The sequence below is a fragment of the Mobula hypostoma genome, chromosome X2, assembly GCF_963921235.1.
Source record: "Mobula hypostoma chromosome X2, sMobHyp1.1, whole genome shotgun sequence".
In the NCBI taxonomy this organism is placed as follows: Eukaryota; Metazoa; Chordata; class Chondrichthyes; order Myliobatiformes; family Myliobatidae; genus Mobula; species Mobula hypostoma.
Genome location: NC_086129.1, coordinates 24,065,249 through 24,078,170, shown reverse-complemented (window position 1 = coordinate 24,078,170; position 12,922 = coordinate 24,065,249). Strand labels below are relative to the sequence as shown.

General features: G+C 42.4%; 1 protein-coding gene across 1 annotated transcript in view; it reads right to left on the bottom strand.

Annotated features, from left to right (window-relative positions):
- LOC134341007 (arginyl-tRNA--protein transferase 1-like) overlaps window positions 1-12,922 on the bottom strand; it is a 99,899-nt gene that overhangs the window by 47,782 nt on the left and 39,195 nt on the right. The gene's annotated exons all lie outside the window — the stretch shown is intronic.

Here is a 12,922-nt window from a genome sequence, read left to right as displayed (position 1 = left end):
TTGGAGGGCAACTTCCAGGTGGTAGTGTTCCCTATACTTTTGTTGCCCTTGTTTTTCTGTCAGGTAGAGATTGTGGGCTTGGAAGGTGTATCTTGTGCATTGGTGGTGGAGTGAGTATGGATAGAGTGGCTAGCAAATGGGCTGCAGTGTCCTGTGTCAAACTTTTTGCAGCCTCAATCAGGCAAGTGGAGCTTATTCCATCACACTTCCAACTTGATCCATGTGGATGGTGCACAGGCTTTGGGGAGCTAGGAGGCAAGATACTTGCCACAGGATTTCCAGCCTCTGCCCTGCCTTTGTTGTCACATTCTGTATATAGCTACTCCAGTTCAGTTTCTGGTCCGTGATAACCACACTCAACTGAAAATTACTTCCTCTAAGAACTTGCTCTGTGCAAAAACAATATACTTTCCACCTTATAGCAGGGATTGCACATCTAACAGACTTAGAGGTGAAAAATAACTTTGGCAGATTCCTGAGGATGTGTTCTTCCTCGCTTACCATAAGCTGCAGTGAGCTTTAATGACAAGAGATAGCAATCAAAAAACTGCAGCAGTTGGTAAACAGAAAACACTGTAAATACTTTAACAAGTTGGGCGACTTCTATGGAAAGAGAAACAGAGTTAATACTTCAGGCTGTGGGACCTTTATGAAAACTCTTCATCAGTTAACCAGTTCTGATGCGGGCTCTTCAACCTGAAACATTAAGTCTCTTTCACTCTGTTGAGAGTTTCAGCATTTTCTGTTTTAACTTGATGCACAAAACTTGTTCTGAGATAATGTCCTGGGACGAGACAGAAACAATTATTCAATGAGCTGTCACAAAGTTCTCTTGTCCTTTGAGTAGTGGTAGAACTTATACCTTGAAAAACAAATCAAGATACAGATTAGTTTATTGTCACATATGCCAGGGTGCAATGCAATTCCTTGCTTGCATAAGGCTCACAGTGTATATGGTAATAATAAATACAACAATAAATAAAACAACATGTCAAAACAACTAGAATGCTGCAAAGATTGTGGTGCAACCTAAGGTAGTGGAAAATAAATTTAAATTAACAATAGTGCAATAACTGAGGGAGGTAGAATTTAGAGACTGAGAACATGGCTGTACCACTGAGAAGGAGAAGTAAAGGAGATGATTGGGTCAGGCAGAACTTCAAATACTGCAAGTCTACCTCATTGGCAAGCTGCTCATTGGTGGAGGAGCAGGACTTGGTGCAAACCATGTTGCAGCCTGCTACAGAGAGGCATCGTAGTTGGTGTGCGAAGGCGGCGTGCAGTCTAACAGCGAGTGATTGTCTTAGTCATTTTTCTTGTGATTGCAAGACCGTGTTGGGCATTGGAAATGTGGAAAGCTGCAAGTCTGGCTCACTGGTTCAACAGCGGTGGAGCGGCGTGGCCTCAGTCGTAGTGCGCACGAGGCCTCATGCTGCAGGGTCGTCTGTTGCAGCCACCCACATGCAACGCTGGAGGCAGTGTGGTGCAGTGCCAGTGCTGCCCCCCAGTGTTCACTTTGTGGAAGACAAGCTGGATTGCGTATGTCTGCAGACTGCTGCAGGCTTGTTCTTGCTGACAATATCCATCGGCTCAGGGACCTGGGCTATATTTTATTTTTGCATGTGACTGTATGTCTACTGCTATTTTACACATCTCACAGCTACTACAGCCAGTAGACTTTTTGGATAAGTCTCTATTAGCTTTGCACAACGTGATGGAACAAGATTTGCCCATTCCTCCTTGCAAAATTGCTCAAGCTGTGCCAGGTTAGTTGGGGAGCGGCAGTGGACAGCATCTTGAGGTCTTGCCAGAGAAGCTTGATCGGGTTAAGTCAATGTCAAATTACATTTATTATCAAAATATGTACGCAGTATACAACCATGAGATTCAACAACCCACAGACAGCCACGAAGCAAAGAAACATCATGGAACCTGTTCAAAGAAAACATCAAACACTCTGTGCGCAAAAAAAAGAACAAATTGCGCAAATGGCAAATAACAAGCAAATAACACGCAAATAACACACAGGATATTAAACATTAAATCGTAGACTCCGTGAAACAGTTCCGGAATGTTCAGTTTAGTTCAGTTCAATTTAGCACTGTGTCGTTCATTACCTGCAGGCTACAGAGCCAATCCGCCCCAATCAAAATTGCGCAAAATAGCAATAAAAAAGAGTAATCTAAAACCAGAAGCACATCTAACATGAAATGCAGAATCCTCTAAAAACGAGTCCAATCCACAAGCTGTGCCTATCAAACCTTGCCTAAGCCACAAGACTCCTGCACCTTCCTCCAGCAGCAGAGAGCAAGAGGGAGAGAGGCAGGACTCCTACAGGGCCCCTCAAGGACATCAATTTTCCTCATTTGAAGCCACTCCATGGTTGCTCTGGCAGTGTGCTTTGGGTTGTTATCCCGCTGAAAGACAAATTTCCTGCCCAGTTTAAGCTTTCTAGCAGAGGCTAGCAGGTTTGTATCCAGGCTCTCTGTATTTAGCAGCATTCATCCTCCCATCAATCATGACCAAATTTCCAGGCCCTGCTGCTGAAAAGCATCCCTACAGCATGATGCTACCTCCACCATACATTACAGTAGGGATGGCGTTAGCTGGCTGATGCGCAGTACTAGATTTACACCACACTAAAAGAAGCCCATCCTTGCCCGTAAAGGCTTTGCAAAGCGTCACTAAGAAGTTACTGTAAAGTTGTGGAAGAAGGTCTTGTAGTCGGATGAGACTGAAGTGGAACTTTTTGGCCTCAACACTAAGCGGTACTTGTGGCATAAGTACACCGCTTAGTGTTGAGGCCCAAAAGTTCCCCCTTTATTCCGTCTCTTTGCCTCCTGTCAGTCAGCCAATCTTCTGCTAGTATGTTTTCTGTAATTCCATGGGCTCTTACCTTGTTAAGCAGCATCCTGTGTGTTATCAAAGACCTTCTGAAAATCCAAGTAAACAAATTTCATTGACTCTCCTTTGTTTATCCTGCCTATTTATTTCCTCAAAGAATTCCAACAGGTTTGTCATGCTAGAATTCCCCTCAAGGAAACCATGTTGACTTTGGCCTATTTTATCATGTGCCTCCAAGTACCTTGAAACCACATCCTTAACAATTGACTCCAACATCTTCCCAGCCACTGAAGTCAGGCTAACTGGCCTATTATTTTCTTTCTTCTACCTCTCTTCCTTATGAAAGGCATTTGCAGTTTTCCAGTCCTCTGGAACCACGCCAGAATTTAGCGGATCTTGAAAGATCATTACTAATGCCGCCACAATGTCTTCAGCTCCCTCTTTCAGAACCCTGGGTGTAGTCCATCTGGTCCAGGTGACTTGTCTACCTTCAGACCTTTCAGTTTGCCAAGCACCTTCTCCCTAGCAATAGCAACTATACTCACTTCTGCCCTCTTCCACAGTGAAGAATGATGCAAAATACTTATTAAATTCATCCAACATTTCTTTGTTCCCCATTACTACAACCTCAGCATCATTTTCCAGTTGTCCAATATCCACTCTCATCTCTCTTTTACTCTTTACATATTCGTAAAAACTTTTGGTATCCACTTTGATATGATTGGCTCGCATGCCTTCATATTTTACCTTTTCTCTCTTGATGGACTTTTAGTTGCCTTCTATTGGTTCTTTAAGGTTGTTATAGCCCGGGGTGGTAATAGCGACAAGTTCTCACTACCTATTAAATGCTCCCAATGACCTGCAACTCAAATAGCTTCTGACAACCAAGTCCAGCTCTTGGCCTTCATGTGCAGCTTAGCTACTAAGCCCAGCTAGAACGCAATATTCATGGTCGAACCTGACCAACGGAGGCCTCATTATTGGTTTTTAAAAGCTTTCCAATCCTTTAACTTCCCACTAATTTTTGCTCAATTATATGCCCTTTCTTTTCCTTTCATGCTATCTTTGACTTTTCTTGTCTGCTATGGTTACCCCATCCTCCCTTTAGAATACTTCTTCATCTTTGAGGTATATCTATCCTGCTCTCTAAAGCTCCAGCCATTGCTGTTCTACCATCATCTCTGCTAGTCCCCTTCCAATCAACTTTAGCCAGCTCTTCTCTCATGCCTCTATAATTCCATTAACTCCACTGTAATACTGATATATCTGACTGCAGGTAAATATGTGGATCCCAGATTGGCCTATACATTCCCCTGAGGACCCACCAATAGACAATCCTTTAAGAGAACATTGAGTGATTGCACTACACTATAATACTGATACATCTGGCTTTATCTTTTCCTTCTCAAAATGCAGAGTGAATTCTATCATATTATAATCACTCTCTCCTAAAGGCTCCTTAAGCTCCCTAATCAAATCTGCTTCATTACACAACACTCAATCCAGAATTGCCTTTCCCCTAGTGGGCTGAACCACAAGCTGCTCCAAAATGCCATCTCATTGGCATACTACAAATTCCCTCTCTTGGGATCCAGCACCAACCTGATTTTCCCAATCTACCTACATATTGAAATCCCCTATCACTATTGTAACATTGCCCTTTGTACGGGACATTTCTATCTCTCATCGTAATTTGTATCCCATGTCCTGGCTGCTATTTGGAGGCCTGTATGTAATTCCCATTGGGGTCTTTTTACCCTTGCAGTTTCTTAACTCTACCCACAAGAATTCTACATCTTCCGATCCTATTTCACCTCTTTCTAAGGATTTAATTTCACTTTTTACCAACAGAACCACCCCACTTCCTCTGTCTACCTGCCCGTCCTTTCAATGCAAGGTGTATCCTTAGCTGTTTAGCTCCCAACTATGATCTTCCTTCAGCCACGTCTCAATGATGCCCAGTGTCATACCTGCCAATCCCTAACTGTGCTACAAGATCATCTACCTTATTCCATATACTGTGTGCATTCAAGTATAACACCTCCAGTCCTGTATTCATCAACCCTTTCGATTTTGCCCCTTGTAACACTACAGCGCATCCCATTGACTGCAATTTTGCCCCATCATCTGCCTGTCCTTCCTCATAGTCTCACAATACACTGCATCAACTTATATACCAACTACCCCATCCTCAGTCCTATCACTCCGTTCCCATCTCCCTGCCAAATTAGTTTCAACCCTGCCTCTAAAGCTCGAGCAAACCTGCCTGCAAGGATATTGGTCCCCCTTGGGTTCAGGTGTAACCCATCCTTTTTGTACAGGTCATACCTTCCCCAGAAGGGATCCTAAAGCTGAAACCTTACCCTTTCCACCAATTTCTCAGTCACACAGTCATCTACCACGTCATCCTATTATGCTCACTGGCGCATGCCTCAGGCAGCAATCCACATCCTGCATTTCTGCTCTCTACCTTCAAGGATCATTGATAAAATTCAACATAACAGGAATCAGGTATAGACTCACTGCTTTTTTTAAAAAAATAATTAACTCAATTGTCATTGACTTCTTGTCCACTTCTGTTGGCCCTGAGGAGGCACTTAAGTGTCAAACACATTGATGGGCATAGACCAGGCAAGAATGGGAGATTTCACTGAAGCTCAATGGTGCATGAGATGGATCATGAATGAAAATCCAGTATTTCTATCATTAAACTTGTACTAATTCCAGTCTGGTCCGAAAACTTAACCACTACACTACTGTCATCCTATTATGTCTATCAGAGGAAGACAGACATTGTTGTTAAGGACCAGTGATTTACAGGACATAATTGCAGTAGTATCCCAGAGTAGTATCTTAGCTGACTCATCATTGTTCCCAACTGACGATTATATTGTGTTCAGTTCCGCTTCCAACTCCTCAAGCAATTAGTGGTTTGCGCCCACATGCAACAAGGCTTGAATACAGTCCAAGAATGGGTGATTAAGTGCAAGTGAGTGCCTCACACATACCACTCTTTGCAACAGGATGTTAATTCACTATGGATAATATTGTGGGTACATCTCACTGACAGAAACCAACCTCACAGTACTGAGGTTGCAAGACCAGACCAGAGGCTGTGCTCCCTGCAAAGTGAATTATCTCCCGTTCCCACAAAGCCTTCCCAGGAGGGTCTGCAAGGCACAAGTCACAAGTGTGATAAAATGCATCAAGAACACTAGAAAAGTTCTATACAATCTATGACAAAATTACCCACTTGACCAGCATCTTCCCATCACTATAAACATTCACTCCCTCTTTGCTGAGGTATGAGGTATGCTTCAGTGAAATCCCCCATTCTTACCTGATGAGGTATGAGAAGATTTCATTTTGTTGTTTTACCCAGTATAATTTTGCCATCTGAAAGCACTGACTGGAATGGCAGTTTAAGTAGATTTAATGTTAAATGTCAGATGAGAGTCAAAATCAGGTTTATTATTACTGGCATGTGGCGTGAAATTTGTTAACTTAGCAGCAGCAGTTCAATGCAATATATAATATAGAAGAGAAAAAAATAATAATTAATAAATAAGCTTGAAAATAAAACAATGCAAGTAATGCAGCAGTCAAGACTGGAGAACAAGACTAATTGGCAGACCTCAAAGGAGCGTTAGAGGCATAATGAATTGAATAGTCTATTTCCACATTTCCTTATTACATAAACCCCATTGAGTTTATGCCAGTTTACAGAGCAATCACACTCCCCACTAGTTTTCACTGTTATCTGTCTCCTCACATTCCTTTCAGCTCCCACGGATTCCGCCACTCATCAGCACACTAGGGAATTCTACAATGGCCATTTAATCCACTGACTCACCTCACTCATCTTTGGGAAGTGGCAGGAAACCAGTCGTCCTAGGGGAGACTCACACAGCCACAGAGACATCACTGGATGACAGTACTCAACTTGTCCCACTGACACTGTGAGGCAGCCCACCAGCTGTTGTGCTGCACCTCCTGAGCACTGTTCATAAACTGATTTCTCCATAAATCATCCATAGTCTATAACTACCCACGGCATATCATTCTGTAGTCCCTTCATTTCACTGAACTATCACCCTACCAGGTTCAGAAACAATTATTCCCCCTCAACCATCAGGCTCTTGAACCAGAGGGGATAACTTTACTCAACATCACTTGCCCCATCACTGAACTGTCCCCACAACCTATCGACTCACTTTCAGGGACTATTCACCTCATGTTCTCAAATATTTATTGTTATTTATTAATGTTCCCCCCCCCCTTTTGTATTTGCACAATTTGTTGTCTCTTGCGCACTGGTTGTCTGCCCCATTAGGCGTGGACTTACATTGATTCTATCACGGTTATTGGACTTTCTGTGTATGCCTGCAAGAAAATAAACCTCAGGGTTGCATATGGTGACAGATAGGTACTTTGATAATAAATTTACTTTGAATGTTAATAATTAAACTAATGGAAAGTATATTGCATCTAGTCATTAATGAATATCATAAAACATTTGACTCAAAATCTCGACAATTTCTTTCCACCCATAGATGCTGCTCGATCCACGAAGTACATTCAGAGCATTACTTGTTGCTCTAATTCCAGCATCTGCATTTTCTTGTTCTCCACCGTGAAACATTATATTATTATCATTATCAGCTTGAAAAATGCTCTAAAAACACATGGGAGAATTTAAATAAAGTTGGATTTCTGCAAGTCAGGTCATTCATAAACCAGGGAACCCTGCTACAATTTAAGTCTGTTGGAAAGCACAGCAGCATGCAGTTATCAATTTTAATGCACCTGTAATGGTGATGTTAAAAATAGGTACACTGTATAATGGACAATATCCTCACCTGCACAGATTCTAATAAACCAACAGCATGCACTCTTCCCAACATTAACAAAAAGATTGTATGAGCACATAGCCTTACAAGGGGCAGTGGTTTTAGCTGGACATACAAGGAACAAAAGGTGTACCACCCTGAACTCAAACCTAGAACAAAGGCCGTTCTCAGCTAAAGTCAACAAAAAATTCTCTTACCTTCCCCCCTCTCTTTTTCCATTCCTCATTTTGATTATCACTCATCCCTTCTTCTCACCTGCACACTTACCTCTGGTTCCCCTCTCCATTTTTTCCATGGTCTAACTGCCCTCTCCTATCAGATTCCTTCTTCTCTAGCCCTTTACCTCTTCCACCCATCGCCTCCCAGCTTCTTACTTCATCCACCCTCTCCTACCCACCCACCTTCCTCCATCCTTGGTTTCACCTATCACCTGCCAGACTGTACTCCTTTCCCTCCTCCCCCTTCCTTCTTACTCTGGCTTCTGCCCCCTTCCCTTGCACTAATGACGAAGGGTCTCAGCCCAAAACATCGACTGTTTATTCCCCTCCACAGATCTGCCTGACTTACCGAACTCCTTCAGTGTTTTGTGTTGTGTTACTGAATTCAACAATTGTTTCCCAACAAGAGACCTAAGTATCCGCAGAACAAAGGAACTGAAATTAAAATTGAACATATTTCTATCTGTGCTCTTTAGAGCAAATATTAAAAATGGCTGCTGAGTAATTTAAAAATAAAACCTGGAAGTGAAATTGATGTAAATTAAATTGCAAGTACTTCATAGAGAGGAGGATTTCACAAAGCATAGCGGGGTTTTGTGCTCACAGGGAACAGAAGCTGTCAACTTTATGCTTTCATCAATGTGACCAAGAAAGATCATGGCTAACAAAGCGGATTTCACAGAATTTTAGTGCGATGTCTCGCCCAAAAGCTAGACCAATGGTCGCCAAAATCATAGTGGTTTGTTTGGGACATCCTTGCATTAAAAAGTAATTTTTGAGGCTTACTGCAAAATCATCTGATCTCACAGCTGCCATTTCATTGGCCGGCTGGCAGATAGTTTGTCATGGAAACGGTGGCGTGCAGGATATGGAGAGGGGAAATCACAAAACAGCGCAGCCTATGGCTGCTCCAGGGAAATCATCAGGGCCAGAGTGGTGTCTGTCCGCAGGTAAGGGAAAAGAGGAAGCAGTGTCAAGATGCATTGGTTCCCACACAGGGAACTCTGACCTCTGACCCTTGATTCCAGAATGCACATGCACCAAGAACATGCAAGGTATAATGGTCCAGGGGTACTTTAAATCATTCACGTTTCAACTTGCAAACTGTGTATTAATTACCTAGGTTGTAGATTACAATCTGACAAACCAATTTCCATCATCAAATAATTAAAGTATGATGGGGAAATGACATCACAATTCAGGAATTATGTCAGGAAGTGCCCAGTTCAATTTCCCAATGGGTGGGACTTTAACAGAAAATAGGGACAAACACTTCAAACCATGCAGAGGTTGATAGATTCTTGATTGGTCAGGGCATGAAGGGATACAGGGGGAGGAGAAGAGATTGGGCTGAAAGGAAAATGGATCAGCCATGATGAAATGGCGGAGCAAACTCGATGGGTCAAACGGCCTAATTCTCCTCCTGTTTCTAATGGTCTTCTGCACAAAATGGTTTTAGGTCTGATTACAGCATACAAAACAGACAGAAATGGCCCAATTTAAAGTCACGGATAGTCTTTCACAAAAATCTAGACTTTTACTCAAGTACAGTACTGAGAGAGTGCTACACTGTCTGAAGAGCTAAGCCTCAGTGAAAAATTAAACATGAGGCCCAGCAATGGGGTCAAGGTACAGGATGTGCATCGAGAAGTGACTCAGCTGGTGATTATCACATTATTATTTCTGGGGATTTATCGTGTGCAAATTAGTTACTGCACTTCCTACATTGCAAAAATGAGGGAAGTACCTGATTGTCTGTAATCACCCTTTGAAGGTCACAGAAAGACAAGTATAAATTGGAATTGGTTTATCATTGTCACATGTACCAAGATACAGTGAAAAACTTGCCTTGCACTTTTCTGTAGATCAAATGATTACATAGTGCAGAATAAGGTAAATCAATAACAATGCATAAAGTGTAAAAGTCACTGGAAAATTGCAGTGCAGGTAAATGATAAAGAGGAAGATCATAACGAGGTAGATTGAAAGACCAAGAACCTTTTGTCCTTTATTCATGTTTCAAAGGATCAATTGTTGAGTTTCCATCTACATAATTGACCTGCCCAATAACACCGAAAGCATCTTATTCTGTGTTTATGAAGAATATAAATAGCTTTGCATTCTCCACACCCATGTATACCCACAGGCTGAAGCATGTAACACATGAACTACATTCTATTCAGCTGTGTCAGAGAGAGTAATTATGTTGCTATGGTTGCAGATCTACTTCCTGCTACACTGGTCAGAACAAAAAAGTTAGTATAAATCATTATAGGTTTGGTGTTGGCATATTATTGTCGCACGTATCGAGGTACAGTGAAAATCTTACTGTTGAAACAGTTCACATCATTACACTAAGCATTGAGCTAGAATAAGGTAAATCAGTAACAATGCAAAATAAAGTAAAAGCTACCGAAAAAAGTGCAAGGTTTTAACAAGGCAGATTGTGAGGCCACCTTATTATACAAGAGGTGAGTTCAAGAGTCTGATAACAATGAGATAGAAGCCGTCCTTGAGTCTGTGGTACATGCTTTCAGGCTTCTTCATCTTCTGCATGATGGGAGATGGGAGATGGGAGAAGGGAGAGAAGAGGATGTCCAGGGTGGATGGGTCTTTTTAATTATGTTGACTGCTTTACTGAGGCAGTGAGAAGTATAGAGAAAAGCCACAAAGGGAGGCTGGTTTCTGTGATGTGTTGAGCTGTGTCCATAACTCTCTGCAGTTTCTTGCGGTCATGTGCAGCGCAGTTGCCATACCAAGCCATTATGCATCCAATGAAAAATACTTTCTACAGTTGCAAACTCTGTGCTGTTTCCTTCCATTAAACCGACAAACAGAATTATGTCACTAGCATTTACTCTGACTGATCATTTTCTGGATATGATTGAAAGTTTTTCAGTGAACTTCAAACTTATGGTAAAACCAACAAGCGAAGATCTTGGTTTATGCTATGTGCCTGTAGCTGCCACAATCAGAGTGAATTTGTGTGGAGGGCTTTGAAACCAGGAGGAAGGGACCTGGCTGGATTGGAGTGCAAGTCTTATGCTTGTGTTTCTAAATGGCACTGCTACTGCCATTAACAGCTTTAAGTTTAAGAGCATAACAAGACATAACTTTTGGTAGTGCAACGTGGAGGTGAGTTCTAGGACATAATTATGCAGAAGAGATCCAAAGCTTGCCTGAGACTATCTACATTTAGGCTGCAGGTTACATCTGTGGGCAGCACAGTGGCATAGCTTGTTGAGCCACTGCCTCTTATAGTTACCTCCCCCATCCCAAAGACAATAGCGTGGTAGGTTAATTTGGCCTTTAGAGTGTAGACTGTGGGGAGCTGATGGGTATAAAACTGCAATTAGCACAGTATTAGTTTGCTAATTAGTCTCTACATTGGAGAGACCCGTTGTAAATTGGGGGGACCATGTTGTCGAGCACATCCACGCCATCCACCACAAGTGGGACTTCCTAGTGGCCAACATTTTAATTCTGATTCCCATTCCCCTTCCAACGTGTTGATCCATGACCTCCTCTTGTGCCAAGATGAGGCCACCTTCAGCATGGTGGAGCAACACCTTACATTCCATTTGGGTAGCCTCCAACCTGATGGCATGAATATCAACTTCTCCTTCTGGTTATCAAATTTCACCTCACCCCTTCCTTTATTCCCCACTCTGACCTTTTACCTCTTCTCATTTGCCTATCACTTCTCCCTGGGTCCCCTCCTCTTTCCCTTTCTCTTATGGTCCACTCTCCTCTCCTATCAGATTCCTTGCTCTCCAGCCCTTGACCTTTCCCACACACCTGGCTTCACCTATCACCTTCCAGCTAACCTCCTTCCCCTCCCCCTACCATTTTATTCCAGCATCTTCCCCCCTTCATTCTCAGTTCTGAAGAAAGGTCTCGGCCCAAAACATCAAATGTTTATTCATTTCCATAGATGCTGCCTGACCTGTTGAGTTCCTCCAGCATGTTGTGTGTGTTGCATAGTATTAGTGTGACTGGGTGGTTGATGGCTAGTTGAGGCTCGATGAACCTCTACCGCTCACAGCTTGCAGCAACAGGGCACTGGAGGCTAATCTGTGTACTGACTGTGATTGACACACAAGCAAGATCCAACGCAGCTCAATCAATAGAAATTCAGTGTCTCCACGGCTAAAGCTGTGACTTTGTTTCTCTCTGCTAGGATTAGACTGAAAAGGAATCAAGACTTAGGTAGCTGCTAACTCAAAGATCAGATCAGCCTTATTGTACTGGAAGGCAGACGAGGCTCAAGGGGCTGAATGGCCTAGACTTGTTCTGATTTCCATTGTTCTCATTTTCCTCATAATTAAGTCCAGCTCTGCCATAGAAACTTCACAACTGAGATAAATGGAGAAAAACTTCTGTTTAATGAGCTGCACAAGACTACACCATCTACACTCACTTCCATTCCCACGTTTGGTTCTATTGGAGATGGAAGTCAACGTGCAGATAATTGTGTTTTGCAATGGCAAGTGAGGGTATTATGTGCTAAAAATGTGGATATATGCTAATGGTTCCCAAAATTGGTGGTGGGAGTTTATAAGGGGGCGATAAAGGTAAAGATGGGGTGGGGAGACTCGGTAGCAAGGGGAGCATCTGTGGGATTGCAGGTTTAATTTAAGAAATTAATTACTTATTATAAGCAGTTGTTCCACAGTGCTTCATAATTGATTGCAATGATCACATAATCACCTCATATCTTGCCAACCCACTGTTGTCTTAGACTCTGCTATAGTTGTTAACGTTATAGTTGTTAAAAAGCAATGTCACACTTCTGTATTTGGCACATCATGAGAAATCTGGACTGAACAAGTCATGTTATTTCTGGACCCGCCCACGCACTATTGTCGGCCACTACTGTAGTACGGTCTTAGCTAGTACGATTCCCATACTCTAATTACACATTGACGCAACTCCTGTGAATTGAATTGACTTTATTACTTACATCCTTCATATATATGAGTAAAACTCTTTACATTATGTCTCCGCCTA